Source organism: Mesoplodon bidens, assembly GCF_964165515.1.
Source record: "Mesoplodon bidens genome assembly, chromosome: 8".
NCBI lineage: Eukaryota > Metazoa > Chordata > Mammalia > Artiodactyla > Ziphiidae > Mesoplodon > Mesoplodon bidens.
Window position 1 is genome coordinate 109,307,665 of NC_138165.1, and position 16,476 is coordinate 109,324,140.

Below are 16,476 nucleotides of genomic sequence, written 5' to 3' on the forward strand. Positions count from 1 at the left end.
CTTCCCTACATGATGTGGCCTACACTTTCCATCATTAGTGTGCATTTTATGTGGTTAGGCTTTGTGGTGTTTTTGCATCAAAGGAAAACACATAATTCATTCTCCTTATCCGTTTTCCAAGATTCCTGGTATATCATCTAAGTTTGGGAGAGTCTTCCCTCTTGCCTTTTTTTTTTTTTTTAAAGTATGGGCAGCTTCTAGGGAAACAAATGTGCACACTGGAAACTATCTTGACATATGTGTGAGTGCGTGAATTATGCAGCGTTGAGGCTGCACTTTACCACAACATGCTTTGCCTGTGGCATTTTGTCTATGGCCTGTTCACCGGTATTTAAAGGAATTCCCACTGTAGTGTGTCATCTCTCAGACAGGGTTTTAGAGTAATATTAGCATAATTTGTCCTAATTAAAAGATTCAGCATCAGGTCTTCCCTGTAGACCCAGCAGCTGCTGCAGCAGGACGTGTGCTTTGGATAAACATCATCCTTATTTCTAGTTACTCCATGCTCCTCCATCAGACGCCGCCGAGCAGAGGCCTTAAAGAAAAGGCATCTCCAAACCAAGGAGGAGGAGTGAGGTCTCGAAAGGCAGCTCCAGCGGGTGCCATAGCGGCGCGGGCCTGGGGCATATGGACGGCATTGCCCTGTGCCCAGCACGCTCCTGGCTCCTTCCTCAGACAAAACAGGATGCTTTGGTAGAGAACGAACGTCTACCTCCAGCCTCTTCAGGGACTGGGCGTTCCACCTTTCGTCTGAAATCATGACAGCACCTTAAGACGCTCAATGAAGAGGCTAAAGTCATTATAAATTAACCGCGTACAGTTTATTCCCTTGTAACGGGACAGCTGTGCTTCATAGTCATCAGGTGCCCCGGCAGGCCTGGTGCGGGCCTTCTCAGGAGACACGTCCGTGCTCCAGGCAGAGGCCCCCCGACCTGCCGAGCAGGTGGCCTTGGCAGGCGGCCTTACCTCTGCAAGCCTCTGTGTTCTAATCTTAAATGGGTGTGTTCTTCTCTCCCTTGCGTGGTCAATAGGTATGTAGGGCAGTGTCCATCTGTGGCTTCTGTCACTGAGCATCTGCTATGGTTGCCATGGTTACTTCTTTTTAGGGGGGCAAGCAGTTCACATGCTTAATTGCATTATCAAATACTTGGAAATGCAGCCGTTTTTCGACGAGCATTACCCTTACTGTCTGAGTGGGTTCATTCTGGCACCCTCTGAGAAGGTGCGCTCCCACGTTTGAGGGGGGCAGGAGTCATCAGCTGGCTCTTCCCGGCCTGGTGCACACACTGCCTTGCCCGGCAGCACCCTTTCTAAAGCTTTCCTCCTGTGAGTGAGAACTGCTGAGTCACCACCACAGCCTGATTAGGGCGGCGGTCTCTAGCTTCTGTTCCTTACGTGCCATAGGGGTTATATTTGGGGAAGGGGTTAGAAGAGCAAGTCCCTAAGCAAGAGCCTCACCCCACGTCTTTGCCTCCGCACACTCAGAATATTTCTCCAGAAAAAGCAATGGAAGCAGCCTATTAACCTAAAATCCACTCTCTACAGATATTTCATTTGCATAATTATGTCTTTGATAAAGACTCCCTAGCTAACTTTCCCTCTACCCAAGAGCTCTTTGCATCTGGTCATGTGTGTGTAGGCCAAGGCACCTCCATCCCGTCACATCAGAGACTTGGTGAGCGCCAGACCCTTGATTTGGTGAGAAGCCTCTTCCCATGGAAGGTGATCGTATTGGTCCGTACGGGCATATTTATAAAGTACTTGTACGACTGAGGTTGCCTACGGGTGAACACTGTTTTTAAATTTACAAAGCGATTTCTCACATGCCAACGCCCCGGGTGTCCATTGTTCTATGACACTGTGTGTTTGTGAAAGACTAGCTAGGCTTCCTGGTGCCCCAGAGCTTGAACCATGAACACAGGAGATGAGAAACCAGTCTGTGCCCTGGTACGAGCCTACTGCGGGATGTGGATGGAGAAAGCCCGGGGTGAAATTGGGCAGGTAGTTTAAGGATGGAGAGAGTTAATCAAGGAAAACTTCCCAAAGAGACTGAAACTTGAGCAACATTTCAAGAACCAGGTGGATTGTGTGTGTGCAAAACCACAGGAGGAAGTTTTTCTAAACACGAAGGCAGTTTGGACAGAGACTTGAAGAGGAGGAAAGGGCAACATGGAACAGCCGAGGGGCCACAAGGAAGTTCAAGGTATGCGGGAAAGTGAGGACAGAGAGGAAGAAGAGAGATGAGTATTAAGGGGTCAGAATTGCAAAATTAATTAGCATCTTATTTTAAGGCTTACAGCTGACATTTTAAATAGCAAAGATCCAGAGAGACAAAAGAATGTACAGAAGTAAGATTCCTATAGCTTCTCAGGGATCTTCCTTCATGCCTCTATTTTCTAAGGATGGATGGTATGTCACACCCAAGATATGACTGAAAAGAGAAACACTAGTAATGATAATAAGATCTAATATTTATTGAGGGCTTCATATGGATCATCACATTTGATCCCTGTGGAGTGGATACTGCTCTTAGCTCCATTTTCCAGGTGGGGAGACTCTGGTACAGAAGGGTTCAATATTGCTTGTCCAGAGTCACGTCCTGGTAAGGCTGGGATGTGAACCCAGGTGGCCTGATTCTAGGCCTTAGAGTCTACGTCAGCACTCTCAAGATATGCTTCCCAGACCTATGGCAGCAGCGTCCCCTGGGAACTGGTTAGAAATGCAGATTCGTAAGTCCCATCCCAGACCCACTGAATCTGAAACTCAGGGGTGGGACCCAGCAACCTCTGTGCCAGCAAACCCTCCATGGAATGATGCTGCATGCTGAAGTTTGAGAACCATTGCTCGAAATCCTTGCTTCTCAGTGTGGTCCACAGACTGACTGGTATCTGACAGCCCCTGGGCCAAGTTGCCTAGAAATGCATAGTCCCAGGCTCCAGCAAGACTTCCTGGATCATAGTGCACGTTGTCAAGAATCCTGGGCCATTCGGGTCCACCTGGATGTGGAGTAGCCCTGTCTGCCTGAGGCTGGAGTAATGTCCTGGCTTTCCTCCCGTTAGTACCATCCTGCCAGACGCCGAGCAGTTGTTAATAAAATCAGGGCACAGGATCTGACGGCTGACTTCAAGAAAACACATTTGTGAATGGATTTCAAGACCTCAACTTGGGCATCCACGTTCCCTGCCATGCTTGGAAAATAATCACCAAAGAAACAAACAATGATTAAGAGCTCTCTGTCGTGCTTTTTCTCTTTACATCGCAGTGAAATACAAACTCCACCCTCTTTTTTTTTTTTTTTAAATCATCTTCTCTCCCTCACCCCAGTCTCTGGTTTGGATGTCAGAGTCATAAAAAAGCTTACACTGTGCTAACAGCAGGGACAGGGAGAAGTAAGCAGCTTTTGAATCCAAATGCCCATGTGTTGGTGAATATGCCTTCCCATTGTCCCACATTTTTATTGTACATGATAATACATAACATTGGGTTTCCATTTTTCTCTGCCCCCTTGTCCACACTAAATTAAGACTTTGGCTCCAGAGAACTCTGTAAAGTCTTCCCCTTTAGACGCACAGGTACCCTGGGGGTTTCTGTCTTTTAAGCATCTGTGAGCAACTCCTAATTAGATAGATGACTTTGTGGTGTGTGAAACTACAAAACAGGAGGTTCTGGTTAAATTAAGGGGGGAAAAAAGAAGAATCCATTCTGTGAAATGCAATGCCCCACTGCTTTATGACTATTACTGCTGTAAGGTTTTACATTTAAGTACCTGAGGTTTAAAATTAAATGTCTAATATAATTTGGCGTTGCTAACGTGAGACCCGCATCTGCCCTTAGAGGAAATGCAGACAGCTCAGCTCAGGGTTTCAGATTGCTGTCTGCCGGCTTGCAGCACAGAGGATTGGGTCCCACTCCGACTAAGCACCACATGCTGCTCAGCGTAATTTTTTAAATGCAGAAACATATTCATCTTGAGCTTCTGCGTTGAAAAAGGCTGTTCCAGTAGTACATGAAAAATTAATTTTTTTACATTTTTCCTCACTCTCCTAAGTGTTTGACAGAAGTAATTTTTGCAGCAAGAGAGAATAAAAACTGGTGGCTGTAAATTCCTGTCCTGGAACCTCTTGTGTAGATTCTTTATGGACCCAGAATTGATCTACATGTCAGACCCTGTTGTGGTTTAAACTGTTTATCACGGTAATGGCAGGGTGAGCCTGTGAACACCAACTTATAATCCTGGGTGAAAGCAATTGGTGTTTGCAGTCAATGAAGGGGCAGCTCAGCTTTATTGATAGATTCAGAACAATTATCTCTTCAGCAACTATTGGCTGAGAATTCTCTGCAATCTCATTGGGAGCCTGTGATTTTTTTTTTTTGATTAATCATTTCTCTATAGGTAATTTTCTCTAAAAGTGCTAGCCAAGAGTTACTATGACTGTGGGTGGCAGGGGACCCCTGGGGGGGGTCATTTGTAGTATGCTTAGTTGTCATACCTTGCTCCGAGGCAAAATGCATTTTTGGGTGCATCCCACCTGTGATGAGGGCCCGAGCCAGTGCCGTGAACCCTGTGCATCTGTCTGCGAGGGGTCCTGCGTGTCTCAGCAAGCCTGGCAGCCTGCCACACCATCTCCTGCCACTTCCAGCTGTGGGCTGAGGGTCTCAGTGGTGGCCGTTGCTGTGGCAGCCAAACTCCCCGCTCCTCTTGACTGTCAGGTTGTTCTGATGGCTCCACCCCATCCCTGATGGCTTCATTCCAAGAGTTAATCTTCTGCCACCCTGGCTGCCCATCACCAGCAGTACTGCACTGCTTCAGATGACTCTTGAACATTTCACTTCCACCTGCCTCCATCAGGCCACCGTCCAGCCTTGTCAGCCTCAAGTATGAAAAACATACCTATCTTTCACTCTTCCACATGGAAGGTGTGTGTGTGCCAGTTTCCTTCTAACCATTTAACCACAGATCTTCCCACCAGAATCTATGGTTATTAGACAGCCAATCTTGAATCTGAAGCACTTGCATTTTTGCTAACTTTTAAATGTTTTTTGTCATCATGGACATTTTTTACAAGTCTTTTTTTAACGGTAGAAGTTAGAAACACAGGTTTCAGCTCTGGTCGTTGTGTCCTGCACTTCCTTTGGTTTCTCCTTTCTCATAGAGCCAGCCCCAGGAGGGGCAGGCAGCCTGCATTTGCGATTACAGAGAGCCGTAACTTTGGGTTCTGGGAAGGTTTACTGTGAGTTCGTTAATTTTAATTTTTACAGCTTGAGCACCGTTTTTTCCTCTTCTTGGATTCTATGCTAACAATTTTATCATGTGACCAGCAGGTGGCGGTAGTGTGACACTGCAGCTCTCACCTTTTTTTTTTTTTTTTCCTTTTTAATTCAAGTGTAGTTGATTTACAATACTGTGTTAGTTTCAGGTGTACAGCAGAGTGATTCAGTTATACATATATATCTATTATTTTTTGGATTGTTTTCCATTATAGGTTATTACGAGATACTGAATGTAGTTTCCCGTGCTATACAGTAGGTCCTTGTTGGTTACCTATTTTAGGTACAGTAGTATGTATCTGTTAATCCCAAATTCCTAATTTATACCCCCTGTTTCCTGTTTGGTAACCATAAGTTTGTTTCCTATGTCCGTGAGTCTGTCTGTTTTCTAAATAAATTCAGTCGTAGCATTTTTTCAGATTCCACCTGTAAGTTATATCATACGATATTTGTCTTTATCTGACTTACTTCACTTAGTATGATATTTTCTAGGTCCAGCCATGTTTTTTCAAATGGTATTATTTCATTCTTATAACTGAGTAATATTCCATTTATATGTATACCACATCTTTATCCGTTCATCTGTCAATGGACATTTAGGTTGCTTCCATGTCTTGGCTATTGTAAATAGTGCTGCTGTGAACATTGGGGGTGCATTTATCTTTTCAAATTAGAGTTTTCTCTGGATATATGCCCAGGAGTGGGATTGCAGGATCATACCGTATACAGCTACCGTATGGTAGCTGTATTTTTAGTTTTTTAAGGAATCTCCATACTCTTCCCCATAGTGGCTGCACCAATACATTCCCACCAGCAGTGGAGGAGGGTTCCCTTTTCTCCACACCCTCTCCAGCATTTATTGTTTGTAGATTTTTTGATGATGGGCATTCTGACGTGTGGGTTAATACCTCATTGTAGTTTTGATTTGCATTTCTCTAATAATTAGCGATGTTGAGCATCTTTTCATGTGCCTGTTTGGCCATCTTACCTAGAGTCTGAATTTGTACAGCTGTGTCTCTGTGTCAGGAGCTTGACATCTAATGCCCAGTTCCTGAGAATCATTATCCCTGTTTCATAAGTGAGGTTCCAAAAGGTCGAGAATCTTAAGACCACACTCTTAAAAGCCAGAATTCAAACCCAGGTCTTTCTGATTCCAAAGCTTATAGTTTTCCCCTCTGCTATTTTTTTTAAAGGAGAAATGAATTCTTAGTATTAAAACAACGTATCATAAAAATTGTTTATCTTTTCATAGAGCTGGCTTTTTAAGGGAAGGTAGACATTTTCCCTTCTCTCACTTCTGCTGCACTTTGCCTTTCTCATCTGCTTCTCCCAAATCTTGGCTGGCATTCAGAAACCATTCCCTGGGGGTTGTCATCAACCTTCAGCTAAGCTCAGTATTAAAGGACCCGTGGGCTCTCATCTCAAAGCTGGGCACGCCCGGTCTCGGCCGCTGCAGTCTGTTCCCCCCACCAGGCTCGTCAGCCTAATTAAAGGGATGACCCCAGTTCCCTTCTGCAGGCAGAACCTGCTTCCCTTTCTCTGCATGGGACCAAGGAGAAAGCAGAAGCTTCCTAGGGTATCTGGCCGCAGGGGGTAAAAGGTGTATTTTTTTCCTCCCAATCAGAACGTTGTTACTTTGTACTTTGCCTCCTCAGTTCCTTCCTAACAGCTATTTCTAGCAGCAGGTGCTGACTAGGGGAAACGCTGCCCCAATATCAGACCGGGAGCAGGAGATTGCATACCTGCAGGCCAGCATTTCTCTTGTTGCCTGGCAAATGCCTAGAAATCATTTTAAACAGATGTTAGAGCAGGATACTGTTGCCAGTTGCTACGGTACCTGGACCATATCTTTTGGTCTCTCTGGCCCTCGGTATCTTCATCTAGACCAGTGGTTCTCAACCAGGGGTGATTTTGTGTGTCCCTCCCCTGGGGACATTTGGCAATGTTTGGAGACAGTTTAAGTTGTCACAGTCAAGGGGGTTGGAGGGGTTTGCTACTGGAATCGAGTGGGTGAAGCCCGAGAAGCTTGTGAACCCCCTGCAGCGCACAGGGCAGCTCCGCACGACAGAGGACCATCTGGTCCAAAGTCAGTAGCGCAGAGGTCCAGAAACCCTGGTCTGGACAATGAAGACTTGGGTTTTACGGACCCTAGCAGCCACCGTTACTGTGTTCCACCGTGAATTAAATGATAATCCTTCCCAAAGAAAAGGGAGGCTGTTTCCTTTCTTGAGAGAATGACTACAGCCAACCCAAGCAGTGCCTTGTCCGCAGCGAGACTTTCAACTCAGCTTCCCAGACGGTCCCCCAAGGCAGAAGGCGGGGGCTGCTACTACCAGTGATGATGTCACATGACATCCATCCAGCACTCCCTGCCTGTCAGGCACGAGGACCCGGAAGAGGAGGGCTAGTACCATCCCCATTTTAGATGAGGAAACAGAGGTAGCAACAGGCTGATGGCCAAGGCTGGATTCCATCTCAGGCTGCGTCTCAGCCTCCACTGTGCTGTACTTTGAACCACACGCTCAGCTGCCCCAAGAACTCTGCCTGAGGGAGACCCGGGGTGGCCTTGACCGTCGGCCTGTGTTGAGGACCCGCGAACGACACACATTGGCGGGCGTAATCTCAGCATCCTCCCTATTCAGAGACCACAGAATGAGTCAGGGCTAACAAAGTGAAACTAAGATAAATATCCTGCATTCAGATTCAGCCAACCAATTGTGCACGCGTAGAATGGGGAACCCTACCTCGACGAGGCTGACCTGGGTATAGCTCATCTGCCGAAATGCCGTCGAGACTTACTCTGCCCTAAGAGAAGGAGAGGTCTCTTTTGTGGGACCACATTTCCAGAAGGACACTGGCAAATGGGGATTGTTCACAGCAGTGGATGGGGATGTAGAGAAGACTCTGGAACCCACGTCAGAGATAGGGATGGAGGAATTGGGAGTGGGAGGGGCCTCTGGGGCAGGGGCATCCCTGGTCCTGCTCTGGAGGGTGCTTTTCAAAAGTACTAGCTCCTGGGGCCAAGAGCTGGAGATGGGCTTCTTTGGCCCTGGGGTGGAGCCTGCGCACCAGATGTTCCCCGGGGGCTTGTTAGGTGCAGCTGGGATTGAGATCCACTCTTCTGGAGCTGGGGTCGGGGTTGAACACTGTGTGCAAATGGCGGTCAAGGTAACAAATAGGAGCCTTACCCTGTGTACATCCAGGGAATTGAACTCGGAACAGTGGGTCAAAGTTACAGGAAAGAATTGTGACATTTTTTTTTTTTTTTTTTTGCGGTACGCGGGCCTCTCTCTGTTGTGGCCTCTCCCGTTGCAGAGCACAGGCTCCAGACGTGCAGGCTCAGCGGCCATGGCTCACGGGCCCAGCCGCTCCGCGGCATGTGGGATCTTCCCGGACCGGGGCACGAACCCACGTCCCCTGCATCGGCAGGCAGACTCTCAACCACTGCGCCACCAGGGAAGCCCGACAATTTTTTTTTTAACCTTTGTTGAAGTGTAGTTGATGTACAATGTTGTGTTACTTTCTGCCATACAGCAAAGTGAATCAGTTCTACATATACACATATCCACTCTTTTTTAGATTGTTTTCCCATATAGGTCATTACAGAGTATTGGGTAGACATATACACACTACTGTATATAAAATGGATAACTAATAAGGACCTACCGCATAGCACAGGAATTGGGACAATTTTGACACAAAGTAGCATAAAGTAATATGATACAGCATCATTTTTCAAAATGACTCAGAAATTTTCCTCTTGAATCTTTCACTTTCTGCCTCACCTGATGACCCTCTTTAGGTCTCACCAGTGAAATAGGGGAAGGCACATACTCACCTTCCCAACCCCACGCCCCAGCTGCACCTGGAGCTGCAGCCTCTGCTCTGCTTCCTGCTGGCCAGGGGATGGGGGGTCCCTGCCCTTGTGCAGTGTTGCTCCTTCCACCTCTGGACCCATCACCTCTCACTTCCAAAGGATCTGCCTCTGCACTTACCCTGTCTGCTTCCTGTACCGTCAGATTCTCCCGGGTGTTGGGTCCCTCCGTTCAGCAGACAGACCTGCTCCGGCATCTCCCATCCCGGCTCCGTGGCCCTCTGCCCTTCCAGCCCCTTCTCAGCCTTCTTCTCCATACACCCTCCTGGGACTCCTGTCTACACTCAGCATCTCCAGCTACTCACCAGGTGCCTCTTCTCTTTGATCCGTCCCGATCTGTCCTCCCTTCCCGCACTGCCCGGACAACTGCTCTCATCCAGTGCCCGGCCACCCACGCGGTCCACCCCAGGTACAGCATGGTTCCCTTCGCCATCTCCTTCTTAGCGATGGGGAGCCCAGTGACCGCTCCATCGTGCTGGAAACTCTCTCTTCTCTTGGCTTCTCTGATGACAGAGAAGGGAAGAGTGTGTGTGAAGGCTGCGAAGGGCATGTGTCTGGGGAGCTTCGTGGGGTGGGTAATGAAGGGACTTAGCTGGAGACAAGGCATAGGCATGAAGGTAGGAAGGGTGATGAGAAAAAGGATCCACAAAAGGTCTGGACTTGAGTCTGGGCAGTCAAGTGCCCCCCTCATGATTTCAGGGAGCAGTGATTGTGACTTTTACAAGCCAACTCCTGAGTCAGCATGGGTTATCATCTGGTGTGTAAAGACGAGGCAGACAGAGGTGGGTTAGGAGAGAGGGAGGTAGTCCAAGCCCAGCAACCCCTGATTCTCCTGGAAGCCTAGAAGTCTCCAGTAGAGTTGTCGCTGAAACCTGCATTTCCCATCCCACTGGTATTTTTAGTAACATCATTTCTCATTGCAACAACGTGTTATTAATGTAAATTGTTAACGCTTCCTAAAATACAGAAGTCTAAAATTTTACAGTTACTTAGTTTTTTTGTTTGGTTGTTTTTTGGTCCCAGCAGTTTTAGTTGCAAACTTTCAATTTTAGGGTAATTATTTTTAACAGATAGAAAGCATCATTTACTGCCCCGCATCCAATGACTTATAGGTGGAGTAGCATAAAAAGATTCGTCAAATGTATATGCCGTTTCTCCAACTGGAAAGAAAACTTTCAGTGAGCTTTTGTATTTGCAGCAGTAAACCATCTGATTTTATAACGTTGTATATTTTTAAGCAATATAGGACATTTTCTCGTGATTTTATACCACTTTTGGGCCAGGAAAATATTCATTTTTTATTCCTCTGCTTTGCTCAAGTCCTCAGCCTAGGAATCAAGTAGCTTAAGAAACTTCAGTGATACTATCTCCCTGGTGACTTTTTCAGTTATTAGAATAAACTTTGGTCAGATCTTTTTCCATCCTTCCCTTGCTTCCTATTATTTACAAACGCATACAAAGAGGGAAAGACCTAAAGGGGTTAAAATTTTTTAGATACTGATAAGAAAGAAAGGAGTGGAAGTAAAGGTAGCAGAGGAGTGGTTATAAAAATACAATTGGTTGTAATATGGTTAGAAGGAGATACGTAGGTGGATAGATGATAGATAGATAGATAGTTAATAGACATAGATAGGTAAAGATAGATAGGGATAGAGAGAGATTGTGGGTGGATGGATGGATGGATGGACCAATGGACAGATACGATTAGGTAGGTAGATAGGGTAATAGGTGATAGATAGATAGATAGATAAATAGATAGATAGAGATAAAAATAGGGAGATAGATCGGGGTGGGTGGTTGGATGGATGGATGGATGGATAAGGTAGGTAGGTAGGTAGGTAGGTAGGTAGGGTGAGAGATGATTGATAGATACAGCTGACAGGTAGCTTTGTACAGATCAGGGTCATCATCAAACCCTCTGTGTATTTACTCCTTTAGTACTTGTACATTACTTTGGTTTTGCATTCTTAAACTTCTTTCCATGAGTATGTCTTTCCTTACATCTTTGCTTTATTATCTGACAGATAAGGTTATTAACAGAAAGTGATATTAATATTAATTACATGATACTAAAAATTTTATGTCATGAGGAAACAGATGGTTATTTTAAATGACTTAAAATTTTACTCTTTTATAGGAAGAAACATTTTAAACATATTTTGTTATAAATGCTATTTTAATTGCTACATTATTTCTGCAGTGGGATTTTTAAAATCTTACTCCATTTGCAGGGAAATGTTTGTCTATGTCAGAATCTCTTAAAATGTGTACTTATTTACAAGGAAATAATTATAATTACATTTAAAATATAGTATTGGGGAGCCTGATATTATTGATAAATACGTTACGCAATTCCCACACCTGATCTCTCCATCTGATTGCAGTTCAGGATCTCAGCTCTGATGTGGGAGTTGCTCTCTGCAGCATTTAGCCAAGATCGCAGCCATATACCAGTTACCTTTTCACATGGGCATATTCTACATTTCAGAGTGTTTATAAGCATATAGTCCCTAGCTGAACTCTGAAATTATACAGCATTGCTACTCTGGAAATGTTTTCTATGTATCATGTAATTAGAAAACAGAAAAATGTACTTTGAAATTTTAAGCTTAATTTTACGAGATTGGAAAACTCGCCTTGCAACCAGCTGTTGGCTCTCGGTTCATTTCATATCAAGCTTTGCACTGATGCAAAAAGTGAAATAAGCATCTCCACTCCCCAAAACAGCCCTGAGAAATCCTCTGTCTGAGGGCTGTTTTCCTTCTATGTCAAAATGTCCCAGAAGCACCACCTCACCGTCTCCCTTCCAAGGCGCCTTTATGGTGAGGGCACAGAGGGAAACTGAAGTCTGGGGGCCCATCAGGCCCCCATCAATCAGAAGGCAGGGGTAGCGCCAGCGAGACATGCAGTTCAGGCCCCCAGATGAGATTTGTAAGCCAGCAGCATTCATCCAGGCCACCCATTCTGGAAGAATTATCATCCTATGATACCATCTAAAGCAGTCAAGGTTCGGGTTAGTGCCTGAACCAGCACCTGGTTTTATTTATTTAGTTATTTGTTTGTTTGTTTATCTATCTATCTATTTATTTATTTATTTATTTTTGCGGTACGCGGGCCTCTCACTGCTGTGGCCTCTCCATTGCAGAGCACAGGCTCCGGACGCGCAGGCTCAGCGGCCATGGCTCACGGGCCCAACCGCTCCGCGGCATGTGGGATCTTCCCAGACCGGGGCATGAACCTGTGTCCCCCGCATCGGCAGGCGGACCCTCAACCACTGCGCCACCAGGAAAGCCCCAGCACCTGGTTTTTATTCACGTCTGTCTTCCCAGGGCGCTGGCAAAACTGTAAACCAAAGTGTTAGCCATCAAATCACGTGAATACGAGTTCCTGAACAGTTACTTTTTTTTAAAGAAATTACTTGTCCTTTCAAACAATATTCATTTTTTTCCCTTAGCACTGTGTTCATTATGCTCTGTTTTTCACTTTTAAAATTCTTTGATTTCTAGTTCTGGATGATAGATGTTCTCGTGTAAAAAGTGACACCAGTCAATGGATGTGACATCCGTCCGTCGTGCGGCTAAAACACAGAGTATCCCACTGGTGTCAGTTATGCATACTTCAACCTACTCTAGGAAGCGTTTCTTCCTCCTTCTAGCAAGTGGGTTAACTACCTTATCCCTTCTTTCATTTTTTGCAATAATAACTTTGCATTTTCCCTAATTATAAAACGTTACATTTTAGAAAAATTAAAAATGCAGAGAAGCTTTTTGCTGTTAAAACAAAAAAACTCCTACCCTAAGCTTTTAGTTTGGGGGATGTGTCCCCTTCCAGTGCATATGTCTGTGTTCTTACTTACTTCCAAAAGTTGGATTACATCATAACTGGCTTTAATTATAGATGTGTTAAGTTTCTCTACTCTATCTAAATATAGTTCAGGCATAGGAAACCATCTCTGTGACGAGCAGCAGAAGGCTGGTTAAATGAATTACAGTAAAGCCCCACAAAGGGATGCCACATAGCCCTGAAAATGTTGCCTTCCGTGTAATAACTTGGAAAGATATTCATGTAAACAGTAGGTGTCACCGTGCTGTGAACCGGCTTCAGCATCACTCTCGTGTGGTCCCATCCACTCTGGGGCCTGGTCCGTGCCGAGCTGGGGAACCTCTCCCCATGCACACATGGCCTCCCTGCCCTCATGTCCCATCAGATACCACCTTGTCCGTGAGGCCTCTGTGTCTCCCAACTTAAAATTGCCCACAGCCCTCTTCCCTGCTTTGCTGCCTCCATACCACTCTCACCTTCCAACCTTCGTAATTCACTCGTTGATTTTATCATCTGTCATCTTCCCCACTAGAATGTACGCTTCTTAAGGGCGAGGACTCCATCTAGTTCACCTCTCTGTTCCCAGGGCTGAGAACGGGGTGCCCAGTGAGCTTTCCCTCAGGCTTATATAATGTACCGATGTTATTCGCCCTGCGGTAGCCCTGGATTAGTGCTTTAGACACATTGCTCATTAAATCTATTACAGTTCTGAGTGGCAGTGCTCTCATCCTCATTTTAAATGAGAAAACTGAGTCTTAGAGGGTCTGAATAACTGGCCCCAGGTCACACAACTGGCAGGATCACGTGTTTTATGCGTAGATGGGCTGGGCAGGGTGTGTGTCAAGGGCTCCTGGGTGGAAGGAGTGTGGGGTGAGGGAGTTATACGAGATCTTAACTGTTTTCCCTTGTTCTCTTTTCAGCCTTCAGAAATGAATACCTATTGTTTATGTAACATTTCTTAAAGTTATTTCAAATATGAATTCTGTAGTTAGACAAAACACAAATGAAGCCATGAACATTTGAGAATTTCCACGGGCACTTTGTTAGTAGCAAATATAATTCAGTGTGCAACTTTAATTGATCAGGAGAGCGTGGTCCTTGACCGGCATTGGCAAAGCCAAGGAGAACAGAGCAGGCAGGAGAGGGGGCATTTGAGGCTTTGGGGGCAGGGAGCAGGAGGGGAGCTGGGACTTGGTGGGGCAAACAGAGGCCAAGGTCAGGATCCCTGAGTCCCTGCCCCCATGCTGCCGCTTGCCACACAGGGGAGACAGTTACAGAGATACCAGGAGACCCAGTTCAATTCAGAGCAACTGGGTAGAGTCATGGGGAAGCTGTGCAGAGCCTGTCCTGTCTCCCGGAAAGCAGACGTTGTACTGGCAGTAAGTGGAATTATTCACACGCATGACGTGTCCATGGTAGGATGAATCACAGTTTCATTGCATTTCATTTTGTTGCATTGAGCAAATTGCAATGTTTAATAGTCAGTGAATGTTCTCATCTGCGTGGACCTAGAACAAGGCTCTGAATCCCGGTCCTGCCCGGCCCCTTCTCCTACCCACACAAGCACGGCTTGAACAAATAGGCTTCTTCCTGAGACTTTCCAGATGTGAAGTCAGATATAGTCAGATACTTAAGTATATAATTTTGTTACTGATTTTCTTTCATGTATTAAAGTTGAGGGCTTCCCTGGTGGCGCAGTGGTTGGGAGTCCGCCTGCCGCTGCAGGGGACGCGGGTTCGTGCCCCGGTCTGGGAGGATCCCACATGCTGCGGAGCGGCTGGGCCCGTGAGCCATGGCCACTGAGCCTGCGCGTCCGGAGCCTGTGCTCCGCAACGGGAGAGGCCACAACAGTGAGAGGCCCGTGTACCGCAAAAAAAAAAAGTTGAATTTGTGGGAATTCCCTGGTAGTCCAGTGGTTAGGACTCCGCACTTCCCTTGGCAGGGGGCATGGGTTCAATCCCCGGTCAGGGAACTAAGATCCTGCCAGCCACACGGCACGGCACAGCCAAAAGAAAGTTGAATTTGTAAGAACAATGGCTGTAACACTTCAGAAGAGAGTGGTGGCAGGGCTGAGCTTTGCGAAAGAGCTAGAAGATGCTGTGCAATTCCTAATTATGCCTCATCTCAGCCTAGTTTTCTGCACTGTGTCTCCATGTCATCATTTTGTTCTCTTTCTTCACAATAGAACAGATCTGCTCAAACCCCCTGAGTATCCAAGGCTATATAGATTTGCCATTTGGAGCGTGCCTCCTGAATCCCATTCTTGTGCCCATTTTGCATATAAAGCCTGTAAGTGCCGAGCTCTTTTCACGAATATCAACATCTTCTTTTCTCCATTTTCCACTGACCCTCATGAAATAAGGGCAAAAACACGTTGAGCTGTCCTAGCTACCTAAACACCCTGGCAGAACCGAGCGAGCCCGGCCATGCTGCACCCCAACCCCTAGCCGCACCCCGCGGCCTGCGGGATGTTCTGGGAACTCAGACAACTGTAGTTCTAAAGGTCAGACTCGGTTCCTCTGGAAAAGACAGAAGAGACGCCATCACCTGTGAAAAAGTGTCCTGAGATCCAGAATTAGAAAACGAACTTGAATTTCATGGAAGAAAATACGTAACGCCTATTTTTTCCTTTTCTGAGCCAGAGCCAGGAAATCAGAGAAGACACTAAAAACAGCAACAAAACTGCTCCCAAGAGCCCTTCGCTGCTGGGATACGGAGGGTGAGGTGATGGCTAGTTAAAGCTGCTCAGGGTCGGGACGCATCTGCGCTGCAGTCTGAGGCTGCGGGAAACGGGGTGACCCTGGGGTTATAGCCCCAGGGGACCTAGATGAAAGTGGAGGAAGGCCTTTCCAGTCTCGTGCTCAGGGGACCCTAAAATTCCTCCCCCCTCGGATTCCCGGAGTTTCCTCCACCCTCGCAAGTGACAGAATCCCAGTGAAGAGCAGGAGAAGCCACCCAGTCCCAGCCTCGGCTGTGCTGTAGCACGTCACCGGCTGTGTGGGCAGGGACAGTTGGAGAGAGTGTGTTCGAGAGAAAATTGTGGATGGACGGAAACCTTCTGCAAGGACGGAGAGGAGAAGAGGCAAAGACGTGTATTCCTGAGGAATGGGGCAGGGGCACCGAAGCAGCAAGGAGGCCTCATCCTGGTTGGGGAGGCTGGTGGGGCGTCACTGCTTCTAACCTCACCCCAGGGGATAAGAGGCAGCAATGGGAAGAATGGGATGAGCAGTCCTTGGATGCATAGCAGGCGGCCGATTCCACTCCTCGGCTGGGGCTCTGCATCCTTCCCCGACCCTGGTGCCAGCCGCAGGGGGGCTGGGTTTCTGCTCAAGGAAGAAGAGGAAAATGTCAGTTATTATGTTTGGGAACACAATCTTATCTCTCATTTTATTTTACAGCAGTTTCCCCAAAGGTCCACCCTAGTATCTGATTGAACTATATTGACACAATTTTTAGCCACGATAAGGAAAATGCTTTGAACTCAAAGTAGATCCAACTCAGGATCTCCAAAC

At 46.5% G+C, this 16,476-nt stretch overlaps 1 protein-coding gene across 5 annotated transcripts in view; it reads left to right on the top strand.

Annotated features, from left to right (window-relative positions):
* Positions 1–16,476, top strand: part of AGAP1 (ArfGAP with GTPase domain, ankyrin repeat and PH domain 1) — a 566,346-nt gene that overhangs the window by 405,209 nt on the left and 144,661 nt on the right. The gene's annotated exons all lie outside the window — the stretch shown is intronic.